Source organism: Sus scrofa, chromosome 12 (genome assembly GCF_000003025.6).
Source record: "Sus scrofa isolate TJ Tabasco breed Duroc chromosome 12, Sscrofa11.1, whole genome shotgun sequence".
NCBI classification, from domain to species: Eukaryota; Metazoa; Chordata; class Mammalia; order Artiodactyla; family Suidae; genus Sus; species Sus scrofa.
The window spans coordinates 41,496,557-41,507,269 of record NC_010454.4 but is presented as its reverse complement, the minus strand read 5'-3'; the positions used below and the strand labels follow the sequence as shown (position 1 = coordinate 41,507,269).

At 51.0% G+C, this 10,713-nt stretch overlaps 1 long non-coding RNA gene across 1 annotated transcript; it reads left to right on the top strand.

The window, feature by feature from the left end:
* LOC100519918 lies at positions 1,195–5,554 on the top strand. The gene is made up of 3 exons (XR_002337245.1): positions 1,195–2,215; positions 3,605–3,772; positions 4,595–5,554. It is a non-coding gene; the product is annotated as an uncharacterized LOC100519918 (long non-coding RNA).

Below are 10,713 nucleotides of genomic sequence, written 5' to 3'. Positions count from 1 at the left end.
TATTATGCTCCTGTGTTCACTCGCACATCCTCTTAGGCCAGGAGTCAGCAAACCTGTTTGTAAAAACTCAGACAGTGAACATTCTAGACTTTGGGACACCCATGATCTCTGGCACAGGTTCTTTGTTTTTCTTGGAATCTTTTTTATTCTTTTGCTTTTTAGGGCTGCACCCACGGCATATGGACATTCTCAGGCTAGGAGTCGAATGAGAGCTGTAGCTGCTGGCCTGCGCCACGATAACTCCAGAACTGAGCCACATCTGTGTCTGTGACTGACACCACAGCTCACAGCATCGCCGGATCCCACTGAGCAAGGCCAGGGATCAAACCCGCATCCTCATGGTTACTTGTTGGGTTCGTTTCTGCTGAGACAAATGGGAATTCCTCTTGGAATCTTTTAAATGTAAAACCCATTCTTAGCTCGAAGTTGCACAAAATGGACTGTTATCTAGATATGGCCCCAAACTAGAGGGCCATAATTTGCTAAGCCTTGCCTCACACTCTTCACTAATTAGATCCATTCCTACATGTATTTCTCCCTCCTCTGCACCCTTCCTCCTGCTCCACCCCTCCCCAACATTTATAAAGCATATACTAGGTGGGGGGCTGTGCTGTGTGGCCCGAGGTAGAATGATGAGTAGAACAAGAGCCCTCTTCCCAAGGAGTTCCCAACATCTGCAGCCATAAGCCTGTAATCGTAGCTGGCACAGTGCATGGACACGAACGGCAACCCAGCTGTGTGGACAGCATGAGTTACGAGGGCGGTAGGACTTGGTGTGATAAGCATTATCTCAGGCCACCATACCTCAGGCCCTGGAGGCGGGAGGAGAGAGAGGAGACCCTCCTGAATTATGATGGGGTGGATCCCGTGAGGAGGGACTGGTCTTGGACCTTGAAGCCTAAGTCTGCCTCATAGCGCTTTCTGCTCCAGAGAGACGGTTAAGCAAGTGGGGAAGGCAAGGAAGCCAGCCACTTGCTGGAGGACAAGGATTCATAGGAAGTCAGGTGGGGTCCAGAACAGTCTTGGATGGTGGGACGATGTCACCGGTGAGACCACAATCAGATCTCGAGTCTCCCACCCATGCGTGGGGTCATCTTCAGACCAGGTCTGTAAGCTTCCTGAGCTTGCCTTTTTTTTTTTTCTTTTCCAAGTGAGAGCTAATAGAAATGTTGGGAGGAATGTATGAGTTAATGATAAAGAGCTTGGCACAGAGCGAGTGTTCAGCAAATGTCAGCAGCTCTTAAGAAGAGAGGAGAAAGACAACAGACAGGAAGACGGGTAGATGCTTCTGGAGCCAGATCACACTTGCCTGCACTAACTTCAGACTGTAACATGAAGACAATGGGCGCCTTTTAAGATTTTGAGCCAGGGCATCAGCTGCGGTCTGCCTTAGGCTCTCATCTCCTTTCTGACCTTGGACATGGGCAAAACCTACGGGGCAGGTTTGATGATTCCCACTTCGCAGATGAGAGAAGCAAGGCTTGAGGGACATGAACCACCTCTTCTTCAAGGTCAATTGGCTCATAAGCAGCAGACCAGAGCCTGGTCCCTGAACCCAATGTTCAGTGCTTCTCCCGCCCCACCCCGCTGCTCAAGAACTGACTGACAGAGAGCCTCGTGCCAGCCTCACCCTGGCTCCAATTAGCAGACAAATCAGAAGTGGCTGGCGGGGCTTTGTGCCTGCTGCAGTCATGTTTATCGTCATCAGAGGAGAGAATCGATGTGCCAGGCTGGTGAGTCAGACCCCCGTGGAGAGAAGAGTTAAGGTGATGTGGCTTAGGGGGCTGGTCCCGGGGACTATAATTTGGATTGTCGGATATGCTTAGGAGCAGAATATTTCAGCAATTCACTGCAAGCTGAATAGAGCCCTCACCCAGGGAGAGCTTTGAACACTTAAAGAGTTAGTGAAAGCTGGGCTAGACTAGGAGTCAGGAAGCAGGAGAGAACGTGTAACTTGTTTTTATTTCTGGGTTTCGGTCTCCTTCTGCATAAAAGGAGGATTTGGGAAAACTCAGGTTAGTAGTAGGTAGTGTGAGAGGGAACGTATGGAAAAATACAAATCTTTTTGCTTTAAACAGACCTCCAGCTGGTGGAAGTAACTACAGAGCTGCAAAGAGCAGTGGAGAGTCTGCTTTTGAGTCTGGACTTGACCATGACTCTCCGTGTGAACTTGGGCTTTTCCTCGCCTGTCTCTGAACCTGAGTTTTTGCATCAGGTGGGTTGGACCAGAGCAGAGGTCACTGACTGATACGTTGTGAGCGGCGTTTGACTTGCAGGTGTGATGTCCTTGGTTCCCAGACAGATCTATTTTTCTAATTACCCTCCATCTCTTTTGGTGAGCTGACATTTTAAAAGTAGGAGATGTCACATCCAACTCTGGATTCCTAAGTCCTCTTGAAAAAGCAAAAGTCCAAAGTCACAGGGGGCTTCGCTTGTCATGGAAGCACATGTTTGAACGGGGCAGTGACTGCTCCTCTTGGATCGGCCTCCACTGCCCACCCTGCTGTGGCCACACAGCCCAGGGACTCATTTATGTCACCTGCCTCTGGAAGCACCAGAGCCTGCAACCCTGGGACAAGGGCCCGTTAACCCTCCTTCTCTGTCCATGTCCACTCGGGTTCCTTGAGGCTGAGACCCGGCCCTCTCGCGGGACATGCTTCCTTCTCCTGAGCAGGTCACTGAGAGGGGTGTCTGCTTAGGTGACTCTATGGTAACACACTGGAATGATTTTCATTTTCCATGTGTCAGTTTATAATAGCATAGTGAACATACCTTTCCAAACGCCTGTGCCCTCCTAGAGATACTGTCACGTTCGCTCCCCCAAGGGATGGGAGCCTTTCCACAGCCGGGTCACCCCTCACCCCCAACCCCCCCCCCCCACTGCATACAAGTTCCTTGAAGTTCAATGACTCTAACACAGGGTGGTTACCCTAACTCTTTGGTCCATCAGCCGTCGTACCCAGAGGGTTGAGTCTCCATGCAAATGCAGCACGAGAGGAGGCCAAAACTGCCCCCAGGGACTCTCAAAGCCTGGATGTTTCCTTTACTAGAAGCTGCTTTAATCTCTGTCTCCTGCTCCGTCTTTCGCTTCAGACACACACATCCCAATTCTCCTCTGACAGCTCCTTCGCAGAAACAGCCGCCACCTCAGACTCAGCAGGTCCTAACTAAGCCCACCATCTCTCCCTGCTTCTGTCTTTGGCCTTTGCTGTTGTTACTCAAATACAGTACAAGGCACCTTGCAGTCGCCTGAGCCAGAAGCTGGGGAGCCATCTTGATGTCTGCCACCCCTCCCCCTCCCTAGTCATCCGATCTGAGCTCTAGAAATGCCACCCCCTCCCTCCCCGGAATGTGTCTCTTCTTTCCCATCTCACTGCTGCATCCAAGTTGAGGCCACACGGTCTAACCCGGACCCCCGCAGGGTCTCCTAACTCTGCCACCCCTGATCCATGCTGCTACGCTCCAGGGAGTCCCATTCTGCAGACCAGAGCCGTCCCTGCCCAAATCTGATCACAACACATCTGCCTTGAAAACCTTTTCAGGACTTCCGATAGGCTTTAGGAGAAAGCCCCAGATCCCTAACGGGGTCCCTGTGCTTCTGCAGGATATGGAGTCTCTTTCTGGAGCTGTGTGAAGGAGGCAGCTGTCTTATTGCAGAGCTCACGCTCAACCACAGAACTGAGCTGCGGCTTCCAGGTGGCTACTGGTGGAGCTGGAGTAACCCCATTCACAGTGGTCAGGAGACCCCATGGACAAGCTCACCCAAATCCAGGTGAAACCTTCCAGTCACTCTCTGTGCTGAAAGAGAAGGGCCTTTTAGCCAGGGTGGGCTCCTTAGAGGTTGCCTCCAGGGGTAGAGTCTCCAGGAATGGGCAAAACTTAAGCATATCGTTATTATTATTTTTCTTCTTTTTAGGGCCACACCTGCAGCACATGGAGGTCCCTGGGCTAGGAGCTGAATCGGAGCTGAAGCTGCCAGCCTATACCACAGCCACAGCAACAAAAGATCTGAGCTGCATCTGTGACCTACACCACAGCTCACGGCAACACCAAACCCTTAACCCACTGAGCGAGGCCAGGGATTGAACCCACACCCAAGATTCTAAGGCTAGCTGGTCACAGCTGGAGGTGGCCTGTCCCTCATGGTCTTAGAGCCTTAAGACTGAGGATTGGGACACCTCTTTCCAATTATTATCATTATTCCTACCTGGTTCTGGGCCTGGAGCTATATAACTTTAAGATAGAGGAGCATTTATAAACTATTACACTTAGAATAGATAAGCACTGGGGTCCTACTGTACAGCACAGGGAACTCTATCCAATCTCTTGAGACAGACCATGATGGAAGAAGACAATATAAGAAAAGGAATGTATATATATGTGTGACTGGGTTACTTTGCGCTACAGCAAAAATTGGCACAACATTATAAATCAATGACACTTTAACAAAAAATTGTAAAAAAAGACAGAGCAACACTTAGACAGTGGAGGAAAAGATAGAGGAGTGAGTTAAGGAGGAAAGGAAGGGAATCCCTGGATTTTCAAAGAGCCCAGGGTCTGATCATGTCTACGTTCCCTGCTTGTTCCAACTCAGGTGCTAAGATGCCCAGGATGTCTTCAGTGTCTGGGTTCATCCTTCCCGCCTGGCACTTCCTCTCAGGACAACCTTCTGTGATGCAGCCCACTGGGAGAGCTACCAAGACTCACCGCCACTGCCACTTAGAGTCCCTCAACAGTTACCCATGGGATGACTGCAGAATTATGGTCACCAATGGAATCCAGTTGACACCTGTCAGTATCAGCAGGTAGCCCCAGCCTCTGTCTGTACAGGTGGGAAACCTGAGGACCCGGGAGGAGGAGTGACCGAACTGAGGGACAATGGTGGGCTTTGGCTCCACAACCAGGTGTCCTGCTGTCCAGTCTAGTGTTTGTTGCATTCTATCAAACAATCTTAGTCATCGGTTCTGCAAAGTAACAGAATGCATCTCACCAATGTCAGCTTTTACCTCACCTATCATGGGAGAGTCTTGGGGGCTGATGTAAGTAAAAAGGGTGTTGGCAGTGAGGAATTTCCTCAGGATGAAGAAAAACTAATCAGAGCAGAAGTGGAATACTTTTTGCTGTTGTCTATTGCATTCATTTTAGCTTTTATTTTCATGAAATCCCACCTCCTGCATTGTTTTCATTTATTTTTTGGCTCTTTACCTAATTTCTTAGGATGAGTGCTTTGTGCAATTATTTTAGGCTTTTCACACACACAAAAAAATAATAAAAGCATTGAAAGCTATAAAATGTCCTCTGAGTGTAGCTTTAGCTATGTCCCATAGGATTTGTTAGGGAGTGTTCTCCTTTTCATTACTTTCTAGATGATATATAATTTGTTTTTATTTTCTCTTTGAGCCCAGGATTATTTATAAAGTCTTTCTTAATTCCAAAATAGGTAAAGTTTTGGGGGTCACATATATTTTTAATAATTTCTAAAATGAGATATCCATCAATGTTGGTGCTTAGAAACAGAATGAAGAGGACTTGGCTCCAAGGGTCAGATGAGCACTTAAAGTCAACTCCTGGAGTTCCCGTCGTGGCGCAGTGGTTAACGAATCCGACTAGGAACCATGAGGTTGCGGGTTCGGTCCCTGCCCTTGCTCAGTGGGTTAACGATCTGGCATTGCCGTGAGCTGTGGTGTAGGTTGCAGACTCGGCTCGGATCCCACGTTGCTGTGGCTCTGGCGTAGGCCAGTGGCTACAGCTCCGATTCAACCCCTAGCCTGGGAACCTCCATATGCCGCGGGAGCGGCCCAAAGAAATTAGCAAAAAGACAAAAAAAAAAAAAAAAAAGTCAACTCCTCAACTTTGGGGTGGTGCCAGCTAGGTTGGGCATTTTGATCCTACCTCCTCTGATCAAGGGGAGGAGGAAGCAAAAGGAAACTGGGCATCGGAACCCCACGATATCCTCAGTTCAATGTCTGTGGTCCTCTTTCCCAGGCAGTGGCCCAGAGGATTGCTTCCCCTTCTGCCCCTCTGCTTGGCATCTGCCCCTGCCCAAGCCGTAGTAGGCATCTTCCCACAGGGCTGGGGGCCTGACACCTGGGACCCCACATACCCCAAAGGCAGGCATCATTCCCATTTGGCAGAGGTAGAAACTGAGTCCCCAAAGACTGCAGACAATTTTCTCAGATTACCCAGCTGAGAAGTGTAGGCAGACACAGATTCCTCTGGCCTTGAGGTCATGCCTTCATGCTGTACTACTCCAGTCCAATCTGGACCCTCTCCTACACCTGCTATGGCTCAAAATATTCAGCTGGGTATACTGAGGCCCCAAGCCTCAAAGGTCTTAGTTATAATCACATAACTAGTACATGACACAGAAGGGCTCTAATTATGTTGGAATTAAAGCCATCAAAGAACAGGAAGGTCCCATTGTGGCTCAGTGGTAATGAACCCAGCTAGTATCCATGAGGGTATGGGTTTGATTCCTGGCCCTGCTCAGTGGGTTAAGGATCTGGCATTGCCATGGCTGTGGCATAGCCTGGCAGCTGCAGCTACAATTTGACTCCTAGCCTGGGAACTTCCATATGCTGTGGTATAGCCCTAAGAAGACAACAACAACAACAACAACAACAAAACAGAAAAAACATTGAAGAAACACAGGTTCATGGCCCTGTCTTCCTAATTCTCTCCTCGTCCCATCTTCCTTCCACATTTTTCTCTTCCTCAGGCCAGTCCAGTCCCTGAGTCCCGACCTGGGCAAACTGAGTGGAGGAGTGCGGTAGGGACTAGGGGAAACAGAGGGAGGGGCTTGCAGAGGGAAAGCACTGGGGACAGGAGGCTGACCCAGCCAAGCCTCTCCCAGCCACGCCTTGGACCATATCGAGCTCTCTTGGGCATTTACCCAATGACCAAGAATTATGGATCTTTTTTTTGGAATGAAAGCCCACGTCATGATGATAGACCCCTGAAGGAGTTTTATGACTGCTGGGAACTGGGGTTTGAAAGCCAAGAAAGGTCATGTGGTCTTAGAAAGCCTGCCTTGTGCTCCTCTCCCCTCTCCCTCTGGGCTGCTCCCTCCTCCTCCCTGTGTCTCAGCTTCACGTCCCCCCATCCCTGAATTCGAAGTCACTGACTCCCTGAACCACTTGACGTTGTGACTATGGGGCTGTGGAGAAGTCATTTGCCCCCTTCGAGTCTAACTCTTTGCCCCCCCGCCCCCGCCCTGAGCAAATCCTGGGTCTGTTTTCCCAGATTTCTTTCTTGCTTCCTTCCAACCTCTGTGCCCACCTCCCCCGCACTGCCACATCATCACCAGAGGCGTCATGCTTTCTTTTCTAGTGGGTTAGTGGATGTGGGTCCAGCACACCACAGGTGCCCATGAACACTTGCTGAATAAAGGAGGGAGCAAATGCAGGAACCAGTAAATCAAGGGCTCTGCAGACATCTGCATCTGATGCATCTGGGAAGCTTAGGAAAACACAGATTTTTAAATTTTTTCTTTTTAGGGCCTTACCCACAGCATACTGAAATTTCCAGGCTAGGGACCGAATGGAAGCTACAGCTGCTGGCTGACCCCACATCCATAGCAATGGGGGATCTGAGGCTCATCTGTGATCTACACCACAGCTCACGGCAACGCTGGATCGTTAACCCACTGCGTGAGACCAGGGATCGAACCTGGTCCTCATGGAGACCAGTCAGGAATACAGATTTTGAGGCCGCTTTGAGGTCCACAGGCTCTGACTCCCTCGGCGGAGCCCAGGAATTCATGTGAATAAGCACTCAAGTGGGTCTCGGGCTCACTGACATGGAAGAATTGTATCATGAGTGAGGCTGAGCAGCTTGATCACAACCACTTGTCTTAGAAAGGCCTGGAGTTAGATGTTTCCTGAAGGCGGGGGAAACCCAGGGTCTGACAGCTCAGCCAGGGGTCTTGCCTGATTGGGTCTCCAGGCCTGGACCCTGTTAGACCATCTGTTAAACATGACCTCACGCCCTGGGTCGTGGTAGCCCTGAAGGAGCAAGGAACTCCTCTTGCCCAGGAGCAAATCCTGGGGCTTGGTCACTGTGACATTCCAGGTCACAGTTAATCAGCCTATCTGTGAACCCCCCAGGTGACATGAGAATGCTTTTATGCTTTGGCGAGAAAACAATTTTCATTATGGTTCAGCATAGCCCAGGACTCAGAGAAACAAATGCTGTCCCACTTTTGCGTGTTAATTATTGTTATTGCTTGACTTTGGTATCACCCAAGCACTGAGCACAAGCTTGACTGCCGGGACCATCTTTGCAATGGGAAATCTGGCTTCTGATGGCCTCTCCTGGGGACCTTTTTGGCTGCTAGATCTAGGAAGACATCACGGATAAAGGTGTTGCAGACACAGAGTAATCATGTCGTGCCTATGAGCATAGCCTTTGCACATAAAAGGAACCCCCTGCAGAAAGAAAAGAACGTGGATACAGGACAGAGGGGGAGTGAGGAAGCATTAAAATCGGTCCTGGTCCATCCTGGTGTCAGGACCAGAAACATGTACTCTCTTCTGCTACTGTTGAAGTCAGAGATACACCAGGCTCTAGTATTTTCTCAGGAAGCGACCCTCCAGCATCACTGATTACCTGGGCACTTCGTTTAATTAGTGGGTCTAACTGTGTGTTCTGTGGACAGGCCAACCTACCCTCCAGGAGGGGCAGTTTGGTCAGTGGCCACTAGAGGGAAGCAGTGAGTCCACAGTCTGGCTAAGCCTCTCCCACAGAGATGGAGGGATGGGGGCTCCTTCCGGGATTTGAAAGATACAGGAGAAAGGGAAGGACCCTGAGCCTTGAGCTTAACTTGCTTCACATACATGGCCCTTCAGGGCTTTCCTATCTGGGATCTGAGATAGCAGGGGCTTCTGTTTCTTGGAAGCTGCCTCTTCCAAGCCCTTTCCCCAGGGAGAAATTACAAGGGTGTTTCAGAATTGACATTCGGGCCCTGGGATTAAGCCTGTGGAACCAAGAGGGTGGAGGATTCTTGCCCCATGCGTTTGGGTGTGTGGGTGTGCCGGAACGATGGGGGCTCCTTTTGAAAAACCCAAACTTCATGGGGAAGCAGGAGAGAGTAAAAGAGAAGGTGCTGATGTTGGTGCACTGGCTTATGTAAGCCAGGAGCCTGAAGAATAAGAATAAGAATAAAGAAAAAAAGTAACAATAAGAACATGGGTAGCCGACACTCATGCAGGCAGGCAGGCGGGCAGGCATCGCACACATTCAGTAACATGAACACAGACCTGAGTCTGGGGACCCAGATTTGGCTGAGTCCGCATAATACTTTGCCTCTTGGATGGGAAGTAGGGAATAAAGGCCTCTGGAACTTGAAGAGGGCCCACCATCTCTGTCTGCTAAGGAACGTATTTTAGAGGCTAAAAATTAGGCAGAACTGAGTCATCCTTTGCCCTGTGTGAGGAGGTGGGAGGTAAGAAAGGCCACTGGCTAATGAGCCCTGCCACCTGGAACCAGACACGGGGACAATTACTCATCCCGGAGCGAGGTTCATGCAGGCACAAGAGGTGCAGTAACCATGGTGACCGCAGGGGTAGGGACAGCCTGGTTCCGCGGTGGTTAAGGACACCGTGGCACCACCTGACCCCCGGCATCCTAGAAACCGAAGGAGACATACCACCAATGAGCCTGCCCTACCTGCGGAACACATGGTGGGGGGTGGGGGGGATGATGAAAGGGGTGCCCCCCAGGACAGGAAGAGATGGGCAGGCCTGGCAGACCAGGCTGGCAGAGCTGGAGGGGGTCGTGGAGAATTTTTTTTTTTTTTGCTTTTTAGAACCACACCTGTGGCATGTGGAAATTTCCAGGCTAGGGGTGGAATCGGAGCTGTAGCTGCCAGCCTACACCACAGCCACAGCAACGCCAGATCTGAGTGGCATCTTTGACCTGCACCACAGCTCACAGCAATGCCAGATCCTTAACCCACTGAGCGAGGCCAGGGATGGAACCTGCCTCCTCATGGATACTAGTCGGGTTCATAACCTGCTGAGCCACCATGGGAACTCAATGGAGAATATTCTAATCCAGTCTCCCCACAGTTCGGGTGGAGATGCCTGAGTCTGGGAAGGGAAGGACCTCTGAGGTCACATTGCCTGTCGATGGCACCACAGGGACTAGACCCCAGCTTTCCTGCCCCCAGAGTCATAACCTACTCTGGACACCTCCTCCTTGCTTCTCCCCAAGCCTGAATCTTATTCCAGCTCCTCGGGGCCCTGCTGCGTGGTCCTGGAAGATGCCTGGCCAGAAAGTACCCCATGCTCTGGGCGGGCACTTCAGGGAGGCCCCCTCTCCCTTCCCTGGCCTCTTTGGGGGAGCGATGCCTGTTGGCTCGGAGGGCTGTGCGGTTAGGCCAGGACTAGGGGGCCCTCTGCTGGACAGCCACGGCCTGACCTGAGGGAAGGGGAGGGGAGGGAGGGGGGCTGCTGAGCGAAGCCAGCTGGCTGGGCTGGGACCTGGAGGCTGGAGCGGGTGAGCATCCTTTTAAGCAGGATCAGTAAAGACAAAACTGGGACCCGGGCCACGTGTGTCACTCTCCCTCTGCTCCTTTCTGCCCTGCCAGTCCGCCTGGGGCCCTCGGCTCGGGTTCCCATTTTGGGGGGCTAACCCTCCAGTCCATTCCAGGACCTGCTAACAGGAGAGTGACTCTTAAAGTGTAAGTGGATAACTCCCCCCGCCCCCCCGTCC